The sequence below is a fragment of the Phoca vitulina genome, unplaced genomic scaffold, assembly GCF_004348235.1.
Source record: "Phoca vitulina isolate PV1807 unplaced genomic scaffold, GSC_HSeal_1.0 scaffold1, whole genome shotgun sequence".
Taxonomy (NCBI): Eukaryota; Metazoa; Chordata; class Mammalia; order Carnivora; family Phocidae; genus Phoca; species Phoca vitulina.
Genome location: NW_022589704.1, coordinates 81824855 through 81844400, shown reverse-complemented (window position 1 = coordinate 81844400; position 19546 = coordinate 81824855). Strand labels below are relative to the sequence as shown.

Here is a 19546-nt window from a genome sequence, read left to right as displayed (position 1 = left end):
CAAGAAAATCAGATTTTTTTCCTCAGAAATTGGAAATTTGTGTGTTTTTGTTTATTTATTACAAAACTACTTTTAATACTTTGAGGTGAGCCCCACAGGACTACAAAACACTGGGAAGGGGAAACCCCGAACTCCCAGGAGTGACCCAGAAGGAGAGGCTTTCTGAGGAGAAGGTAACACTGAGACTCAGAGAAAAAGGATGTCATTTTGAGTACCACAGGACGACACACCAGCATGGTGTGACACAGGCTAAGGGCAAGAGGGTTGGACAGAAAGCCACAAGCTACTTGGGTCTCTTCTTCTTATTTGTATTTTTCTGCTTCTCCTCATAACCTCAGAATCCCGCTGCTTGCAGGTGGCAGTAGAAAGCCTATCATCTCAGAAAAATATGGAACATTTCATCAATTGGCAGGTCACTCTTCTGCAGGGGCCAAGCTAATCTCTGTGTCATTAGAAATTGGACATTTGTAACTCGGGGGTCAAATTTCTAAAAATCTTTAAAACTGTGTCAATTTTATTACAATACTTTAAACAGAATGTCTGTGAAAGCCTCTAGCTGAGATTCCTGGATCTGGATTCTTGGGTTTTTCACATACTTCTTGCATTCTAAAAGTTAGCTACAATTGTGAGGTTTTTTGTTTGTTTATTTTCAGTTGTGTATCTAGTTACTTATAATTCTAAGAAACTTTTTTTTTTTTAAAGATTTTTATTTATTTATTTGAGAGAGAGAGAGAACATGAGGAGGGGGTGGGCAGAGGGAGAGGGAGAAGCAGTCTCCCCGCTGAGCAGGGAGCCCGATGCGGAGCTCGATCTCAGGACCCTGGGATCATGACCTGAGCTGAAGGCAGACACTTAACGACTGAGCCACCCAGGCGCCCCTAATTCTAAGAAACTTAATTAATACATATAGCACTGTATTCACTAGAGTCAGGATCATAAAGAAACCCTGAAGTTAGAATCTAGGCTTCAAATAAGGAATGTGGTCTTTACAACAAATTTTAACAGAAGAAAATAATAATAATTTCTTACCAAATTCCTTTCTATAAATGAATAAACATATCCACTTTGCTATATATTGATATCCTAGGACCAAAATTATGTCAGTGACAGATGGAAAACATCTTTGAGTATGAGGTGCATCAAGTTTTATTACATGAACTTAATAAAAATATTCACTCTGTTAAAGTATATTTGAAGAATTCCATATATGCTTTCTTCATTCTTCTGCCCATCTTAAATTTAGGGTATTCAAGTTTTCTTTTCCTTGCTAGACTTCTCACACCAACATCAAAATAAAGCTGTCTTTAGGAAGTGATTTTATCATCCCTAAATTCTTCATTTCATTTTCAATGATATATTACGAAACATATTTTGATTATGAAAAGTCAATGTCCCAGATCTTAGGAAGTAAAGATTACATTATCCCATTAATGAATGCGAAAAAACAGTGCAATCATAAGGAAGTCAAATGATATCTTTGGGATTTGGTCAACAAAGATACTTTAAGGGAGAACATCTGTCATGAGAGAGAGAATTTCTTTCTGTAAAAAGCACATAGCATCTATACATTAGAAAAGTCCTTTATACATAAGAAGCCAGGAAGAGTAGAAAGCATTTACTTGTGAGTCTTCACTTTTCAGAGATTTATTTGAGAGAGATTGGAGCACAGAGTGAGAAGGAGAGATTCCTTAAGCAGACCCCCAGCTGAGCACGGAGCCCAACGCAGGGCTCATTCCTAGGACCCTGAGATCATGACCTGAGCCGAAATTAAGAGTCGGACACTTAGCCGACTGAGCCACCCAGGCACTCCTGTGTGTCTATTTCTTGAATACTTGTTATTGTGGTTTCTTAAATCAAGTTACTAAAATTGGTATCTAGAAATAATAAGACAGGTTTCACACAAAGTCAATAATGTTATCACTCCAGGGAAAAAAACGTTTGACATGGCCAAGTATAAATTGTATAATATATTAAGAATTTTGATATTATGTATAGAAGAGGCATTTTAATGTCTATATAGTTTCTTGGAAAACAGCCTAGCACAATGGTGAAAAATAAGAAGCTTTAAATTTCTCCATCAACGTGTAGCTACATTAGAATTTTAACAATCAAAACATCTAAGGTTTAGTTCAGGTAGAGGGACTAGATAGAAAGCCTAGAAAGGTATCATATTTCTTTAATCCAATGCATTGTGACTGAATGATATGCCACAAAGCCTTTGGCAACTGTTCCTCTGAAGTTCAACTTACAAACAGAAAATGAATGAACTCTTTTTACCACTTACTGGTAATAACTCACCCGAATCTTGCCAAGGAAAGATCTACTACGAGGTTTCTAATAATCTCAGGTTTTTGTCATCCTAACGTCCTTTCAAAGAAAGCTTTCATTCTTTGAAAAAACATTAGAATAAAATTCCTTGTGAGATTACTTTACATTTCCTATTCATAAGCCCCAAATAATAGCACACTAGAGTAACAGCAGCAGCCAAATATATTTACCATGTGTCTGACTGTTGATTACCCTTTATTTAGAAAAATATACTTGAGATCAGGTATGGGTTTTCTACAGTCATGTGGCAAAATGGAAAAATCATTGTTCCGGGAGTTAGACTACTCCAAAGGTTCTTGGGTTATCTTGAAGAAGTCATTTGAATTCCCCTACGTTCACTATATGCATCCAACATATGGGCCATGAAAACTATACTCTCACCACCTCAATAAGATCACTGTAATTAAGACTGAAAGTTGATTTTAACTATTCAAAGAAAAGATAAACATACAAAAAAATTGCTATTCCCATCTATTGGTATAGATAATATAATTTACACGTGACTTAATCTTGATAATTTAGAAGTGGAGGGGAGGCTCCAAGAAATGAGCTAAGTGAACAAGCATATGCCCATGTTTTATTTCATGTAACAAGCGTTAGTTATGATGGTGGCTGACTCTCCTTTTCTGGGCCATAAAGAGCAGTTTATACTGCTTCTATAGGACATTTTCACAACCAGGCTTTATGTTTTTATCATATGGAAAAGTTGCCAGAAGAGCTTTGAAGTCATAAACTGTAAATGAGTGGGATGAACCTAACTGGTCTTATTTTTTTAAAAAAAGAGAGTGCATGGGAAATTAAAAAGGGAGGTAAGAAAGAATATAGAGAAGGAAAGCAAAGACAATGGAAAGTTACAGCGTCTCCAGTTGTATGCAGCATGTCAGAAATATTAGGAATTCAGTCAGAATTTTTTAATAAACTTTCTTCTGAGAGTATTAATAGGATAAAATTAATGACTTTTTGGTCATATTTACTTATGTTCTTTTCCTCAAGTTCAGTCCACCATCCTTAAAGGAAAAACAAAATATAACTGACCAAAAACCAGGATCTGGCTTCCTCAACATATTCAAACCTAGAGAGTGGTTGCATGCTTGTCATATTTAGTCTATTTCTAAGCTTGATGTAGAAATACAAACAGATATTGCTGAACAAAGCCTTAGTAAGACAAGACTGTGATTCAAATTGTCCTTTTAATTCAACACCTTCTGGTCAGTAGATCTAGCCAGAAGCAATGCAAAGAGGGATTAAGAAACAGGACCAGCTGTCCAATGGAGTCAGGCTCTTTAAAACTAGAGGTATTTTCTCCGAGAAGTAATTGAAATAAACAAGAAATTTATCCTTGCGTCAGTTCAGAGAATGGAGAAAACTCACATTGAGAAGTAAGAGAAAAGGATGAATTGATTTAAAAAAATAGAGACATTTGGGTAAGGACAAAGGAATGGGCTAAGAGTTTAAGACAGTTTACAGTAAATATTTCGGTGCTATTTTATACATATTTTCTTTGGTTATTTTTTCCAGTTTCTTCTAACCTATCTGAACACTGAAGTGATTATGATCAACTGGATTTGAATTTATATAAATTATAAGATATCATCTTTAGTTCTCATAGAAAATACTTTTATTTAATACCACATAAATATTCTAGCGAATAAAAGCATCATATTAGTCTACTGGGGTTGCCATAACAAAACACTACAGACTGAATGGATTAAAAATGTATTTTCTCAGAATTCTGGAGGCTGGAATTTCAAGATCAAGGCACTGGCAGGGTTGGTTTCTCTTGAAGCCTCTCTCCTTGGTTTGCAGCTGGCTGCCTCGTGGCCATGCCTACACATGATCATTCTTCTGCACACACACATCCCTGATATTTCTTCTTTTCCTTAAAAGGACATTAATCCTTTCAGATTAGGGCTCCACACTTACAATTTCATTTGCCTTAATTATCTATTTAAACACCCTATCTCAAAATATAATCATATTGGGGATTAGGCTTCAACATTTGAATATTATGGGGCCAAAATTCAATATACCTTTTTTTTTTTTTTAAGATTTTGTTTATTTATTTGACAGACAGAGAGAGACAGGGGGAGAGGGAACACAAGCAGGGGGAGTGGGAGAGGGAGAAGCAGGCTCCCCACTGAGCAGGGAGCCCAATGTGGGGCCCGATCCCAGGACCCTGGGATCATGACCTGAGCCGAAGGCAGACGCTTATCAACTGAGCCACCCAGGCGCCACCAGGAACTTTTTTTTTTTTTAAGATTTTATTTATTTATTTTAGGGAGAGAGAGAGAGCAGAGGGAGGAGCAGAGGGAGCAGACTCCATGCTGAGTGTGGAGCCCAACCAGGGGCTCCATCCCAGGACCCTGAGATCATGACCTGAGCCAGTATCAAGAGTCAGACGCTTAACCAACGGGGTCACCCAGGTGTCCCTATAAGGAACTTTTTATATATTCTCTTGTTATGAGGGAATTCCTTGTTCCTTTATTCATCTGTCTCTTTAAGATAAGCATCAGTAAGATTTAAGTTTTAACTTTCCTTTTAATGGGATTAATATAACTAGATTTATCAGGCCATTTTCAGAAAATGTATTAGAAAAATATTCAAATGTCAAATAAGATGCTGAGCAAACCAGTTCTTATAGCTGATCTAATATGAAAGCCAAGAACACTATCTGTTTTGGTATACTATGGAAATGCCTCACCAGTCAAACCAAGCCATACTGACATGTTATTGTAGTAACGTTAGAGTAGTATTTTTGAAGAAAAGAATCACAGTGACTACATATAACTAACAGAAAAATTACCTGAAGTTTGGAAACAACTAATAGATAACTGGGTAGTCTTTTATTGCTTGATTTTCTATTTACTTAACTATTTTACAACTCTGTAGGAAAAAAAATGTTAATTCATAAATTTTTGTCAGGTAGGGATGCAAATAATTTCTGTCCAATGGAAGAGATAACCCCAAAAGTTATAATTTATTGCCTTGAAAGACATTAACCAGCTTTACATGTAACCCAAGAATCTTATCTTAATACTTCTTTTTAAAATTACCACTATACCTATGTCATCAAATGACCTCTGAACGGATTTAAACTTACTGGCTAAGTCATTAATTAATGGGTTAAACAGAATCTTTGAAAAATGTTCATTTAATATTTGTCTCAGAGGCATAAATTTACCTTCTTGAAAATGATACTTAAACATAGCCAGTGAACATTAATTAATTAATTAAAATCATATATTGGTATATTATAAAAAAGAATCCAATCTGAAAATTGAATCCTTAATAAGAACTATAATACCAAATGATTTGTATTTTTTTTAAGATTTTATTTATTTATTTGTCAGAGATAGAGAGTGCACAAGCAGGGGGAGCTGTAGGCAGAGGGAGAAGCAGGCTCCCCACTGAACAAGTAGCCCAATGCAGGCCTCAACCCCAAGACCCTGGGATCATGACCTGAGCTGAAGGCAGACGTTTAACTGACTAAGCCACCCACAGATCCCTGATTTATACTTCAATTTAAAAATTACTTCTCAGGGTGCCTGGGTGGCTCAGTCAGTTAAAGCGTTTGCCTTCAGCTCAGGTCATGGTCTCAGGTGCCTGGGATCGAACCCCGCATCAGGCTCCCTGCTCAGCATGGAGTCTGCTTCTCCCTCTCCCTCTGTGCTCTCTCTCACTTTTGTTCTCTCTTAAATAAATAAACAAAATCTTTAAAAAAATTTACTTCCCATGCTTTTAGAGAAAAATGGAAAATTGGAAATTTAAGAAAAGCAACTAGAACATTTAAAAAAATATTCTTTTATTTCTAAGTTTGTTGATTATAAATTTATGTAGGAAAAGATTATTCATATTCCCAAATTTCTTTATTGTTTTTCATTATTAATCTTTGATAAACACATGCTGATTAAATCTCTATATGGACACTGTAAGCACACATTTATAAAAATAAAGTAGGAGAATAAGTATGATTTTAATCTATGAAAATTTATAGTAAACTGGGTCTAGTCCCCAATAGCTAACCTAACAGATTTTGAACTCCCTATGGTTAATATGGATAGAGTGCCACGTTGACTCTAGGTATTTTTCTGGGAAGAAAAAGCCCAGTGATTTTTTTACCAAAGAAATTTGGTGTCATGGTAGGCAAGAAATCAGCCAGCCAGATTGTTGGTCATATAACCATGAACATAAGATACTTTTTACCTAGTCCTAATGGGTCAATTTTTCTGTATCTTCAATATTCAAGGTCAGGAATCTTCCCCACTATGAAGCCTTGCTTATCTATGCATATATATCTTATTTTATGATTCTGCCTCCTTCTCTATTCCATGATCTCAAGAAAAAGAAAACTGTTAATTCTATAATCCAACTAAGTTAGTGCTTGACATCTGTTTATTAAATAAGTAAATGGGATAAAATATATTTGACTGACCACCCAAAGTAAATTAACTAACTTGAAATAAAAACTTGAGTATCTTCAAAAACATAAGGAACTATATATCTACATATGGTGTATCTACACACAAAAGGTAGATCTATAAGCAAAAAAATTAATACATGAATCATCTAAAAATATTTTCCCTCCAAATAACTGCTTATTCAAAAATTCAACCATTTTGTTTATTTACAAGTCTTCCCTGGCATTTAAACACATTCTGAATCTGAATCAGTCTGAATCTAATCTAAACTCCACACCTTTAACTGGCAATTACTACAACGTAGCTTTCTCCATTGTCACATCACAGCTATGAGTTTGTAAAACATTTATTTTTAAATCATTGGGATTTGTAGTTATTAGCATATAAAAGTTACAGAAATATTTGAAATATACCAAATATAACACTGAATCCAATTTTTTAATTATGTTATGTTAATCGCCATACATTACATCATTAGTTTTTTTGTTTTTTTTTTTTAAAGATTTTATTTATTTATTTGACAGAGAGAGAGAGATCACAAGTAGGCAGACAGGCAGGCAGAGGGAGAAGCAGGCTCCCTGCTGAGCACAGAGCCCAATGTGGGGCTCGATCCCAGGACCCTGGGATCATGACCTGAGCCAAAGGCAGATGCTTAACCATCTGAGCCACCCAGGCGTCCCTACATCATTAGTTTTTGATGTAGTGTTCCATGATTCATTGTTTGCATATAGCACATACCCTCCCCAATGTCTATCGCCCAGCCACACCATCCCTCCCACCCCCCACCACTCCAGCAACCCTGTTTGTTTCCTGAGATTAAGAATTCCTCATATCAGTGAGGTCATATGATACATGTCTTTCTCTGATTGACTTATTTCGCTCAGCATAACATCCTCCAGTCCCATCCACGTCTTTGCAAACGGCAAGATTCCTTTCCTTTTGATGGCTGCATAATATTCCATTGTATATATATACCACATCTTCTTTATCCATTCATCTGTTGCTGGACATCTTGGCTCTTTCCATAGTTTGGCTATTGTGGACATTGCTACTTATAAACATCGGGGTGCACATACCCCTTCTGATCCCTACATTTGTATCTTTGGGGTAAATACCCAGTAGTGCAATTGCTGGGTCGTAAGGTAGCTCTATTTTCAACTTTTTGAGGAACCTCCATACTGTTTTCTAGAGTGGTTGCACCAGCTTGCATTCCCACCAACAGTGTAGGAGGGTTCCCCTTTCTCCGCATCCCCGCCAATATCTGTCGTTTCCTGACTTGTTAATTTTAGCCATTCTGACTGGTGTGAGGTGGTATCTCATTGAGGTTTTGATTTGGATTTACCTGATGCCGAACGATGTTGAGCACTTTTTCATGTGTCTGTTGGCCATTTGGATGTCTTCTTTGGAAAAAGGCTCAAATTCTATTTCCAAGGAAGGTTTTGTTGCACATTTAAATGCCTGAAAATAAGGCATATAATGAAGAGCCTGGTAGATCTTTTACTTGGACAATATCACAGAAAATGGCTATAAAATCTGATGAAAACCCTGAAAGATTACCTCTGAGAGGGAATACCTCTGAGAGCGATTACCTCTGAGGAGATGTAGGATCCATTTTGTTTTTAAACTGACCCTGAAGATGTGTCAAACATTTGTAATATCCACAATAAAGAGTTCGAAGACATGACTGGAAGATTTCTTAGGCTTGGAATAAAACATTCAGTTTAGTGAGTCTGCTTTCATGCAATGGGGTGGAAACTGATGCAGAGAAAGTCTTTCAATTGTCCTTTATCTATATCTATTAATTGCCGCTCATCAAAAAGACAGCTAAGCTATGCAAAAAGCATTTTTGACTGCCAGACTAGTACAAGGAAACACCAAAAGCCTCCTTCTAGATCATGGAATAAAAAACACAAAAGAGTTAATTTTTTTAGTGCTTAAAAAAAAAATTCCATCTCAACCATATCAATAGTCCATCTGATTTGATCTCCTTCTAACATGAGATAAAATGTAAGCTATTCTCACACCTTGGCAAGGATGTGAAGTATTTTAAGAACAGCCGTGTGAGATAAAAATGTCAATAATATATTCATTCCTTATACTGAGACACAGCCTTTTGCATGTCCAATAATTCAATTAGGAAAATAGATTATGCAACTCAGGTTTTCTGAACTTCTTACCTTGTAAACTTTAGAAGAGGTTGTTGTTATAGCCCAGTTTTTGTCATTCAAAAAGAACTAAAACTTTGTTTCTTTGACATACCTGTTCTATTAATTCTCATTACATTTTTGTATGTAGAAATTATTTAAAATGATACATCCTTTTACTTTTCTTGGAAATCAGTCTTAGGAAAGATACTCCAGTAGAAGTGTTACACAAAAATGTAGGCAATTTCTTCCTCATAGGAATAAAATACATCCCAACAATTAGCACGTGCTATATCCCATTACCAATCTTATTCTATTGTGTCAGTCAAAAAGTTTGTTCCTTAGTCAAGAAAACACTTTATTTATTGCCATTTATATATCCTAGTATGTTTCAAAGACTTCGGTAGTTGTCTCCTTGTAATATTTCAGCTTTTAAGCTGCTTCCCTGCCTCACTGAGCTCACATAAGATACATCTGAAAGCTTTAGTACAAATTTACTTCGAATAAAGTCTTCAATTCATTTTCATGGCACCAAAAAGACAGCTTTAATAACTGCAATGACAAATAAACTGGAAATCATTCCAGGCCTTTTCACTTAACTGACAAGTAGAACACTCTCATAATGAGCCGCAGGTTTTACGTTTTCTCTTTGACCATAATAGCTTCATTTAAGAGCGTCAGACCCTGACACTTCATCATTTATCTACATTATTTCTCATCTTCTTTCAAATAAATTATGGAATACTAGACTAAGCACATAAAAACAAAGTGACTTGTTATCAGTAAACAGCAAGATAAATTGTCCAGAAGTTCCTCATTTAGTTCCCTTTAAATTTAAAGGCAAGTTATTGGGTGCACCTTTTTTAACTTCCAATGTTTGCATTTTTACAGCCATCTTATTTCTCTTGCCACTGGCCTCTGTGCACTCATCCAGAGCCTGATGTGGAAGGCATAAAGTAATCCCATTATCCCAAGGTTGGCCGCTAAAGTACAAAGAAGCATAAGGGGAGAAAGTCAAATAAAAAACTTGGAAAGTGATTTCTCCACATCTGTAAAACCCCCCATCCATAATACATCTTGTCATACTAGGAAATGTGACACTTCCAAAGTAATGAACAGTGCAACTGTAACTCTTTTAGCCCGTGGAAATAAAGCTCTGATTTTAAATGGATGGGTGAATGCGATCTCTTCTCACTGAATTCCCCCCTCCTTTTTTAACCATATAGAATTGGAGAAAATCAAATAAAATTACTATCAGATTGTATTTCTTTTTAAAAGTGTTGACCAAGTTCATAGAAATCCTCATATCTTATACTTCTTACTTATTTGTTTGGTGTTAACTTACAAAGATTTACAGAATCATATCAGATTAATAAATACAAAAATCACTATTTAAGAAACCATTAAAACATCAGCTTTTGTACGTGTGGTGGCACATACTGAAGTCTTGGCTGTATACTATAGTTAAGAATGAAGGATGTATAGTGCAGGTAGTCACAGGGTGACTGTTTATTAACAAATTTTCAATTACTTGTTATTATGGAATCCTCAAAAAATCCTATATTCTGTTTTGGTTTCCTAGCTATTCCAATCTATTTGATCATATATCTTTCAAAAAATTTTTTTAAGATTTTATTTATTTATTTGACAGGGAGAGAAAGAAAGTTCACAAGCACGGGGAGTAGCAAGTAGAGGGAGAAGCAGGCTCCCTGCTGAGCAAGGAACGTGATTCAGGACTTGATTCCAGGACCCTAGGATCAAGACCTGAGCTGAAGGCAGATACTTAACTGACTGAGCCACCCAGGCATCCTAGATCTTTCAAATTTAATAATATTATTATATGAAAATTTATTGGCAGGTGACTTAACAACATTAATGGATCTCCTACTTGGGGCAAAATCCTGATACAGGGAAATACAAAGAAAAATATATATTCCATTATCTGTCCTCAAAGAGCTCTAGGAAAAAGGTTGCTCATTTAATTTTGGCATACTATTTAACTTCTGAGTGGTAAAAAAAAATTTAAGTGTTAATTTTTTTGCCTCCATCATTCCACATAGTCCCTTTGAGGGACTATTCCAAGTTGTAGTTTCTGAGAAGATGGTAAAATAATATGGTCTTCTGGCTCCTTCTATATAAAGACTTTCCAGAAAGAAGATTAATAGATCTGTCATCCAGCAAAAGTCATAGAAAGGTTGGTAGGTCTGTGGGGGCAAAAGATGATGTGTATGGGTGGGGAAATGGTGGGGAAGTAGAGATAGAGGTGGAGGGAATAAAAGGCAGAAGAACTTGGCGCAGAAGCAGATTAGATAGTACTGATTTAATTAAAATATCCATAAGTTGTTTTTTTTTTATTAACATATAATGTATTATTTGTTTCAGGGGTACAGGTCTGTGATTCATCAGTCTTACACAATTCACAGCACTCACCATAGTACATACCCTCCCCAATATCCATAAGTTTTGATAGAGGTGTGTGCCCTTTTCTTTCCCTCACTTTGAAATTTCCAGGAATAGTACTGGCTAGGTAAGGGATAAGGGAGGAAATATTTCTTTTAAAAGAACAGTGTCTGGGTAAATGTTCAAATAATACCATGATGCTTTTTGTTTTCTGGCATGTCCCCTATCCCCTAAAGTCATGAAGAGGGACAAAGATCAGGACATGGATATTTTTTGCCCCATCCCTAAGTACACAACACAGTAAAGATGATTAATTCCCAAAGGCAATAGAAACTCACAAGGAAAAGTAAAAAGACACCTTGTGAGCTCAACAAATATAAGAGAAATACAACAAACTGCAAACTTATATGTCAAAGCTGATTTAACAAACATTTAAGTGAGCGTGCTAAATGTTGTCAGATAGTCAAAGGAGGATATTGTACACTTGAAAAGGGAACAAAAAATAATAAAATATAACAACTAGGGGTTCTGGGTGTGAAAATATCACAGTTAAAACAGAAAACTCAATATATACTTCAAAAAGATACAATTGAAGTCAGTGAAAAGGAAAATAAGATGAAGCTCATTCAGAAGGATTAAAAAGGGAGACTGATAATAAAAGAATGGGAATAGAAGTGAAAGGGTCAAGTTGCATATCCTAAAAATACAAAAAGAGTAAAAAAAGGGAGATGATAGGAAGTATTTAATGGATTAATGATACATATTCACATAGATAGATAGATACCCCCATAAAAATAGTTATAACTTATTTATCAAGGAAACCAATGAAAACTAGAAGTAAATATACAGAGTAATACTCTTGCATTTCAATATGTTTAGAGATGTGAAAGGACATTGTTCAAACAGAATCAGTAATCATACTAATCACATATGGATTATGTTGCACTTACCTTTATGTTTTTAGCCCAAAAAGTAATGCCTGGATCTTAGTATTTTAAATGCATAATTATCTAAACCTCCTCCTAAACCAGCCTAATAAATAAATTGTTATCATTATTAAAGAATAAACTCCATTTTTGTTTATGCTAAGTTTGTAAAAACTAAGGTTGTCTAGTTGCATACTTTAAAAATTCACCTTAATGAGTGCCTGTGTGGCTCCATTGGTTAAGTGTCTTACTCCTGATTTTGGCTCAGGTCATGATCTCAGGTTGTGAGATCAAGCCCCTTGCCAGGCTCCATGCTGGGTGTGAAGCCTGCTTAAGATTCTCTCTCCCCCTCTCCCTCTGCCCCTCCCCACCCCGTTCACATGCTCTCTCTCTCTAAAAAGAAAAATAAAAACAAAAAATAAAAACATCACCTTAACAAAACAATTTAAGACCAATAATTATATAAATAATGCCTTCTTTGGATCAGCTTCTTTTATCTGGAAACAAAAGATATAAAATAAATAATATATGGTCCCTGATTAATTATAACACGCATAAATCAGTAAGTTGAATAAATATAGGATTTCTACATATGATGGCACAAATAAAGATCACCTTAGCCAGCAGGAAACCAGATACAAGGGACTGGGAATTTTTCTAGATAAGGCAATACCAGCCATATCTTAAGAGTAGATATATATTTATGAATCAGAAGACTCATTTTGTTAAGATTTTGGTTTTCCCTAAGTGAATCAAAATACAGTCCAGAATGTCTACTGATTTTCATCAAAGGGCCAAGGAAATAGAGAAATTTAAAAAAAAAAAAAAGGACACCTGGGTGGCTTAGTTCAGTTAAGCATCTGCCTTTGACTCAAGTCATGATCCCAGGGTCCTGGAATCTAGTCCTGCATCAGGCTCCTTGCTCAGTGGGGAGACTGTTTCTCCCTCTGCCTATAGTTCCCCCACTTGTGCTCACTCTCTCTCTCTCTCTCTGACAAATAAGTAAATAAAAAAGGTCCCAGAAAAACTAAATAAATGTATCAGAAAATAAAAACAAAACAAAAAAACTTTCACCCATATCTCATACCATACCAAAAACCTTAGTTTTAAATAGATTATGGACACAAATATAAATGCAAAACTATAAAGCATTTGGGAGAAAACAGAATATAGATTCCATAAGAGAAAAAGTATGGATGAAATGGACTTTATCAAAATTAAAAACTTCCCCCCATGAATAGACATCATTAAAAAATAAAAAGGGAAGTCACACATTGTAAGAAAATATTTGTAATACATATATATGAAAAAGAACTTGTATTTAGACTATGTAAACAACTCCTCATATTAAGTAACAAAAAATAACCCAATAAAAATGGGCAAAATCCTTTAGAAACTTCTAAAAGGAAGATAAATGACTGGCTAATAATAAGCATAAGGTAAGTGTTCAACATTCTAGTTATCAGGGAAATGTAAATTAAAATGGCAATGTGATACCATTACACATTACCTAGAATGTTAAAAAAATAAAATGACTGACAACACCAAATGTTGGTGAAAATGTGAAGCCACTGGGACTCTCATTAATTACTATGGGAGTATTAAATGGTTCACCAATTGGAAAATTGGAATTTTCTTATAAATTTAATTATAAACATACCATACGATCCAGTTATTCCATTCCTACGTATTTTCCAAGATAAATGAAAACTTATAAATAAACAAGAAAAAAAAACTTGTACAAGAATATGTGAGTAGCAGTTTTAGTCATACTATTTACAAACTGGAAACAACCCAAATGTCCATCTACAAGATAATATATATATCAAATTTTGATATATTCATACACTGGAATATTACCCCATAGTAGGAGGAGGGCGAGGAGGAGGAGGAGAGGTAGTAAAATGCTACCACCTGAAACTACATGAGTAAATCTCAAAAACATGTTGAATGAAAGCAGGTAGACATAGAAGAGTACATACTGTGTGATTCCATTTATGTGACGTTCAAGAACAGAGATAATCAATCTACAATTATAGAAATGAGAAGAATCCTTACTTAGGAGGTGTGCAAACTGACTGAGAGTGAACTTGAAGGAAATTTCTGAGATGATGAAAATTAGCTATATCCTACCTATTTTTGTACCAAGGTATACACATTCACCAATAATCATTGTATTGTACACCATGTATAGATTATGCCTTAATAAAAAAATACTAAGAAACTTCTTTCAAGTTTGAAGTTTATCTCATGTAATGGATTTAACAAGAGACTACAGACAGCAGAAAGGAGGATTAGTGAATTCAAAAGATGTCAATAGAAAATATCGGAAGTGAAGTACAGAGAGAAAATTAAATGGAAAAGAAAAGTCAGAACAGATGAGAAGAGTAGGTGAGACTCAACTAAAAGATCAGATAGGCTTTAGACTCCTAGAACAAAAGGAGAATGGCCTAGGAAAAAAAAATAGAATAATCCAATGAATCAGCCCACAGATTCAAGAATCTCAGATAGTCCTATAGGAAAAACACAAAGTAAACTACTCATAGTCAAATTGCTAAGAATCACATACAAAGATAAAATTCTACAAGGAGACAGAAGCAAAATGTCACGTTATTTTCACTAAAGCCACAGACTGATGGCTGAATATCAACCAATTTTGGCAGCTAGAAGACAGTAGATTGAAATATTTAAAGTACTAAAGGGGAAAAAGACAGCTGTTAATCTAGAAGTGTATATCTACTGGAAATTTCTTTGAAGGTGATGATAAAATAAAGAAGTTTTCAGACCCAAACAAACAAAACTCTGTACCACTCACATTTGCACTCCAAAAAATATTAACCAGATTTCATCACAATGAAGAAACATGCCTTTGGTGGAAAACCAAACTTCAGCTTAGAATAAAATGATCAGAAATGATAAATATATATGTTTAAAAAAAAAAGAGAGAGGCAAACCAAGAAACAGACTCAACTATAGAGAACAAATTAATGGTTACCAGAGGGAAGGTCGGGGGGATGGTTTAAATAGGTGATGGGGATTAAGGAGTGCACTTGTGATGAGTACGGAGTGTTGTATGGAAGTGATGAATCACTAAATCTACACCTGAGTTAATATTATACTGCATGTTAACTGACTGGAATTTAAATAAAAACTTGAAGAAAAAAATGAATATTAACTTTAAAATCACCATATGAATTAGGTTCTGGTCAGGAAACAGAACAATAATTTGAACACAAATATAAATTACTTTATATATTTTTTAAAGATTCCACCCATCTATTTGAGAGAGAGAGAGAGAGAGAGAGAGAGAGAGAGCACAAGCAGGGGGAGGGGCAGTGGAAGAGGGAGAAGCGGATTCCCCGCTAAGCAGAGAGCCCTTAGAGGGAATGGATCCCAGGACCCCAGGACCATGACCTAAGCCTAAAGCAGATGCTTAACTGAGCCACACAGGCACCCTACTTTATATTAATATAAAAATTATTAATTAGTAAAAGGTACTTAACTACTGAAAGGAGTTAAGAGAACTTTAAACAATATAGGATAGTAAATGAAAGAATCTTCTACCTCGAAGGCTGAGGAAGGCTACCCACGAAAGTAGTATACTTGGAAGACTCTGTGCCCCTGCTTGCCAGAACCACCACCAGGCTGAGATTCACACCTCGTTGAAGGGGTAAGACAGTGGTCTACTGGAAGATGAAAAAGTTCAGAGGGTGCCATAGAACAGAGTTGGTCCATATGCAGTGGACTGGGATTGGTGAGCAGCACGCAAATTGCTTAATCTCTGTTGAAACTCTGAAGCTTAAGAGCCATTGGACTTTATCCCATTTGCTGCTAGAAGCACTGCCATAGGAAACAAAAAGAAAAGCCCAGTCAAACCAGGAGGATAAGCCTATTCCTTGCTCCTTATTGCAGTGCCCCTTCAGTCCCTCTACTGCAAAGCCTAACATTGAGCCAAATGGCAAAGGAGAAATGTTTTCAGGTCCAGCTCCCGTAACACCAAGAAGGGCAATGCAGCGTAGATTTGGAGCTGAGAGGTAACAAATTTAAAACTGGCATATAAAATAACAATATTTTGTATGATATAAAATATATGACTATCGCAGCACAAAACATGGGAGGATAATAAACAAATTTATGTGAGGGACTTGCTTTATTGGGGAATGGTATATTTTTAAATTAAAGTAGACTGCAACATAGCAGAGATTTATGTTGTCAGGTTATAAAAATTAAAGAAGGTATCACTAAAAAGTTTGTTTTAAAAAGATCAAATTGGTGCCTGGGTAGCTCAGTCATTAAGCGTCTGCCTTCAGCTCAGGTCATGATCCAGGGTCCTGGGATCAAGCCCCGCGTGGGGCTCCCTGCTCCACGGGAAGCCTGCTTCTCCCTCTCCCACTCTCCCTGCTTGTGTTCCCTCTCTTGCTGTGTCTCTCTCTGTCAAATAAATAAATAAAATCTTAAAAAAAAATAAAAATAAAAAGATCAACAAACAAAACGAAACAAGATCAACAAACGACAAAGTTTTGCTTTATTGTTGTCTATTATAATAAAAAATTAGAAATAATTTATTTCCAGCAGTAGGGAAAATTAGACTTATCCATACAACCAAATATCATTTTAAATCATTTTAAAGAAATCATTTTAAAGAAACAGGAGTTGTAAAAGAATATCTATTCACAACAAACGTTCATTTTGTGCAGTCTTGTGATAAAAGCAGGTTTAAAAACTGTAAATACTACCTTATATAGCTACATTACTGAGCACTTGTGTTACACCAGGCACTCTGCTATATGCTCTCATTTAATCCTACAGGCAGCCCTATGAGGTATTATCTCCATTACAGCATAATCTCATTTTCATAAATATACTCATACGTATATTGGTAGGAAAAAAATATACTAAATTTATCTCTGATGGGTGGGATAATCAGTATTTTTAAATTAACCTCTATTTGCTTTAGAGTGTTTTGTATTTCTCCTCACAGTGAACATATATTAGTATTATGAAAATACAAAAAACTAAATACTAATTAAGCATTTAGAATTTTTAAATGTTTAATCATAATTATTTACCTCAGACAGTGGACAAATTAACTTATAAATTTAAGACATATGCATGAAGATTATAAGACTGAGCACACTTTATAACACAGTAGTTAATATAATTTTCAGATTGTTTTGATTCATCTGTAAAAAGAACTGTATAGAAGAATATCTGGCTTTTCATCATGCCTCTACCATTAACAAGAGTAGGTTTTTTTCTGATCACTTTGAATCTGAAAACTACACAAACATTATTTTCAAGGGATTAATTAGGGTCTCATAATTTGATCTTTTAATTTATGTACCCTGACATAGGGTGTCTACAGATGGTTCACTCAGTTGAACCACGGTTGGAACTACAGGACATACATTACATCTGAAAACAACAAAAAAAGACATCAATTCTCTACTCACAAACAACAGCAGTCTTTATTTATTTATTTATTTATTTATTAATATTTTATTTATTTATTTGACAGAGAGAGACATAGAGAGAGAGGGAACACAAGCAGGGGGAGTGGGAGAGGGAGAAGCAGGCTTCCCGCCGAGCAGGGAGCCCGATGTGGGGCTTGATCCCAGGACCCCGGGATCATGACCTGAGCTGAAGGCAGACGCTTAATGACTGAGCCACCCAGGCGCCCCAGCAGTCTTTATTTAAACAGCTCAATGTAATATTAATCAAAAAGGAGCAGAGACTAGTAAGCAAAATGAGCCAAACCTTTATATAAGATCTGTATCATTCATCTACTCTCAATCCCAGATGCTAATAATATCCTTGAAAATCAAACATTTTTGCATGACTTAATGAGTAAATAAATAAATTCATGGATTTTAAGGGACTATAATATGAAGACTGAATATAAAGTTAAAAAGTAATATCACTGAAGTTCTGAGATGTGCATTCAAGGAAATCTTCCAGAAGGAGGTAAGATTTCATCAAGTAGCCTCAAAATACTCTGAGGTTCTAAAGATAATAAGTGGATTCCAAGTTTCAGAGAGGGTATAGACTTACATGCTAAGTGGTAAAACATTAAAACTGAGAGGTAGCATCTCTAAAAAGCCTACACTAAGAGATAGGAGCATGAAAAGCATTCTCATTGCAAAGCTTGAGACTTCCATTCTTGGCCCATATTCAGCATTTACTCCACCCACCTTTGTTCACTTCTGATATCTTTTTCATGGATGACCACCCAAACAACTTCACTTCCACTAGATAGAAAACTCCTCCCAGGATAAAGACATGTCATAATCATCTTTGCTCCCTTCACATTCCCCTTGGTAATGTCCAGCAGGCTACTTTGCTGATAGTGGACATTAAATAAATGATAATAGATTCTGTGGAGGATTTAGGTCCCCCTTTTTGTATTATATAAGAATATGCCAGAACAGGACTGATGAACCCAATATATTAATCATACCACCTAATAATGACAACATTAAAGCTCTATTTCATGTCATCCACTTAGCTCATCTTTCAAATTTCAGCTGAAATACACACACATATATAAGATTATTTTATTTTCTAGCTTTATTGAGTTATAACATGTAATGTATGTTATATATATGTTCACATATAACATTGTTTAAGCTTAAGGTTTACAATGTAATGAATTGAGGCACATATATGGTGAAATGTTTACCACAAAAAGGTTAGTTGACATATCCTTCACCTTACATAATTACTGTTTTATTGTTGTTATGTTGAGAACATTTAAAATTTACTCTCACAGCAACTTCAACTGTTATTACATTAAGTATGCAAGTATTGTCATCATGCTGTACATTAAATCCCCAGAGCTTATCCCTCTTAAAACCATAAGTTTGTACCCTTTGACCAACAACTCCACGTTTCTCTCCCTCCCCCACCCCTACCCCCCAGCCTATAGCAACCACCAATCTACTCTGATATAAGTTTAGCTTTTTTAGATGCCACATGTAAATGAGATCATACAGTATTTGTCTTTCTGCGTCTGGTTTATTTCACAGAGCATAATGTCCTCAAAGTTCATCCATGTTGTTGCAAATGTCAGAATTTTCTTCTTTTTTATGGCTGAATAATATTCCATCATGCATGTATTGTTATCTCTTTTCTTTTTGATAATAGTCATCTAACAGGTGTGAGGTGATGTTTCATTGTGGCTTTGATTTACATTTCCCCAAGGATTGGTGATGCTGAGCACCTTTTATGTACCTGTTGGTTATGTGTATGTCCTCTTTGAAAAAATGTCCACTCAGATCTTTTGCCCATTTTGAATTGGATTATTTGGGTTTTTTGTTTTGTTTTGTTTTGC

At 35.3% G+C, this 19546-nt stretch overlaps 1 non-coding gene across 1 annotated transcript; it reads right to left on the bottom strand.

The window, feature by feature from the left end:
• Window positions 1–382: 382 nt before the first annotated feature.
• LOC116638107 lies at window positions 383–483 on the bottom strand. Its single transcript, XR_004300627.1, has one exon. It is a non-coding gene; the product is annotated as a U6 spliceosomal RNA (small nuclear RNA).
• Between the last annotated feature and the right edge of the window lie 19063 nt (window positions 484–19546).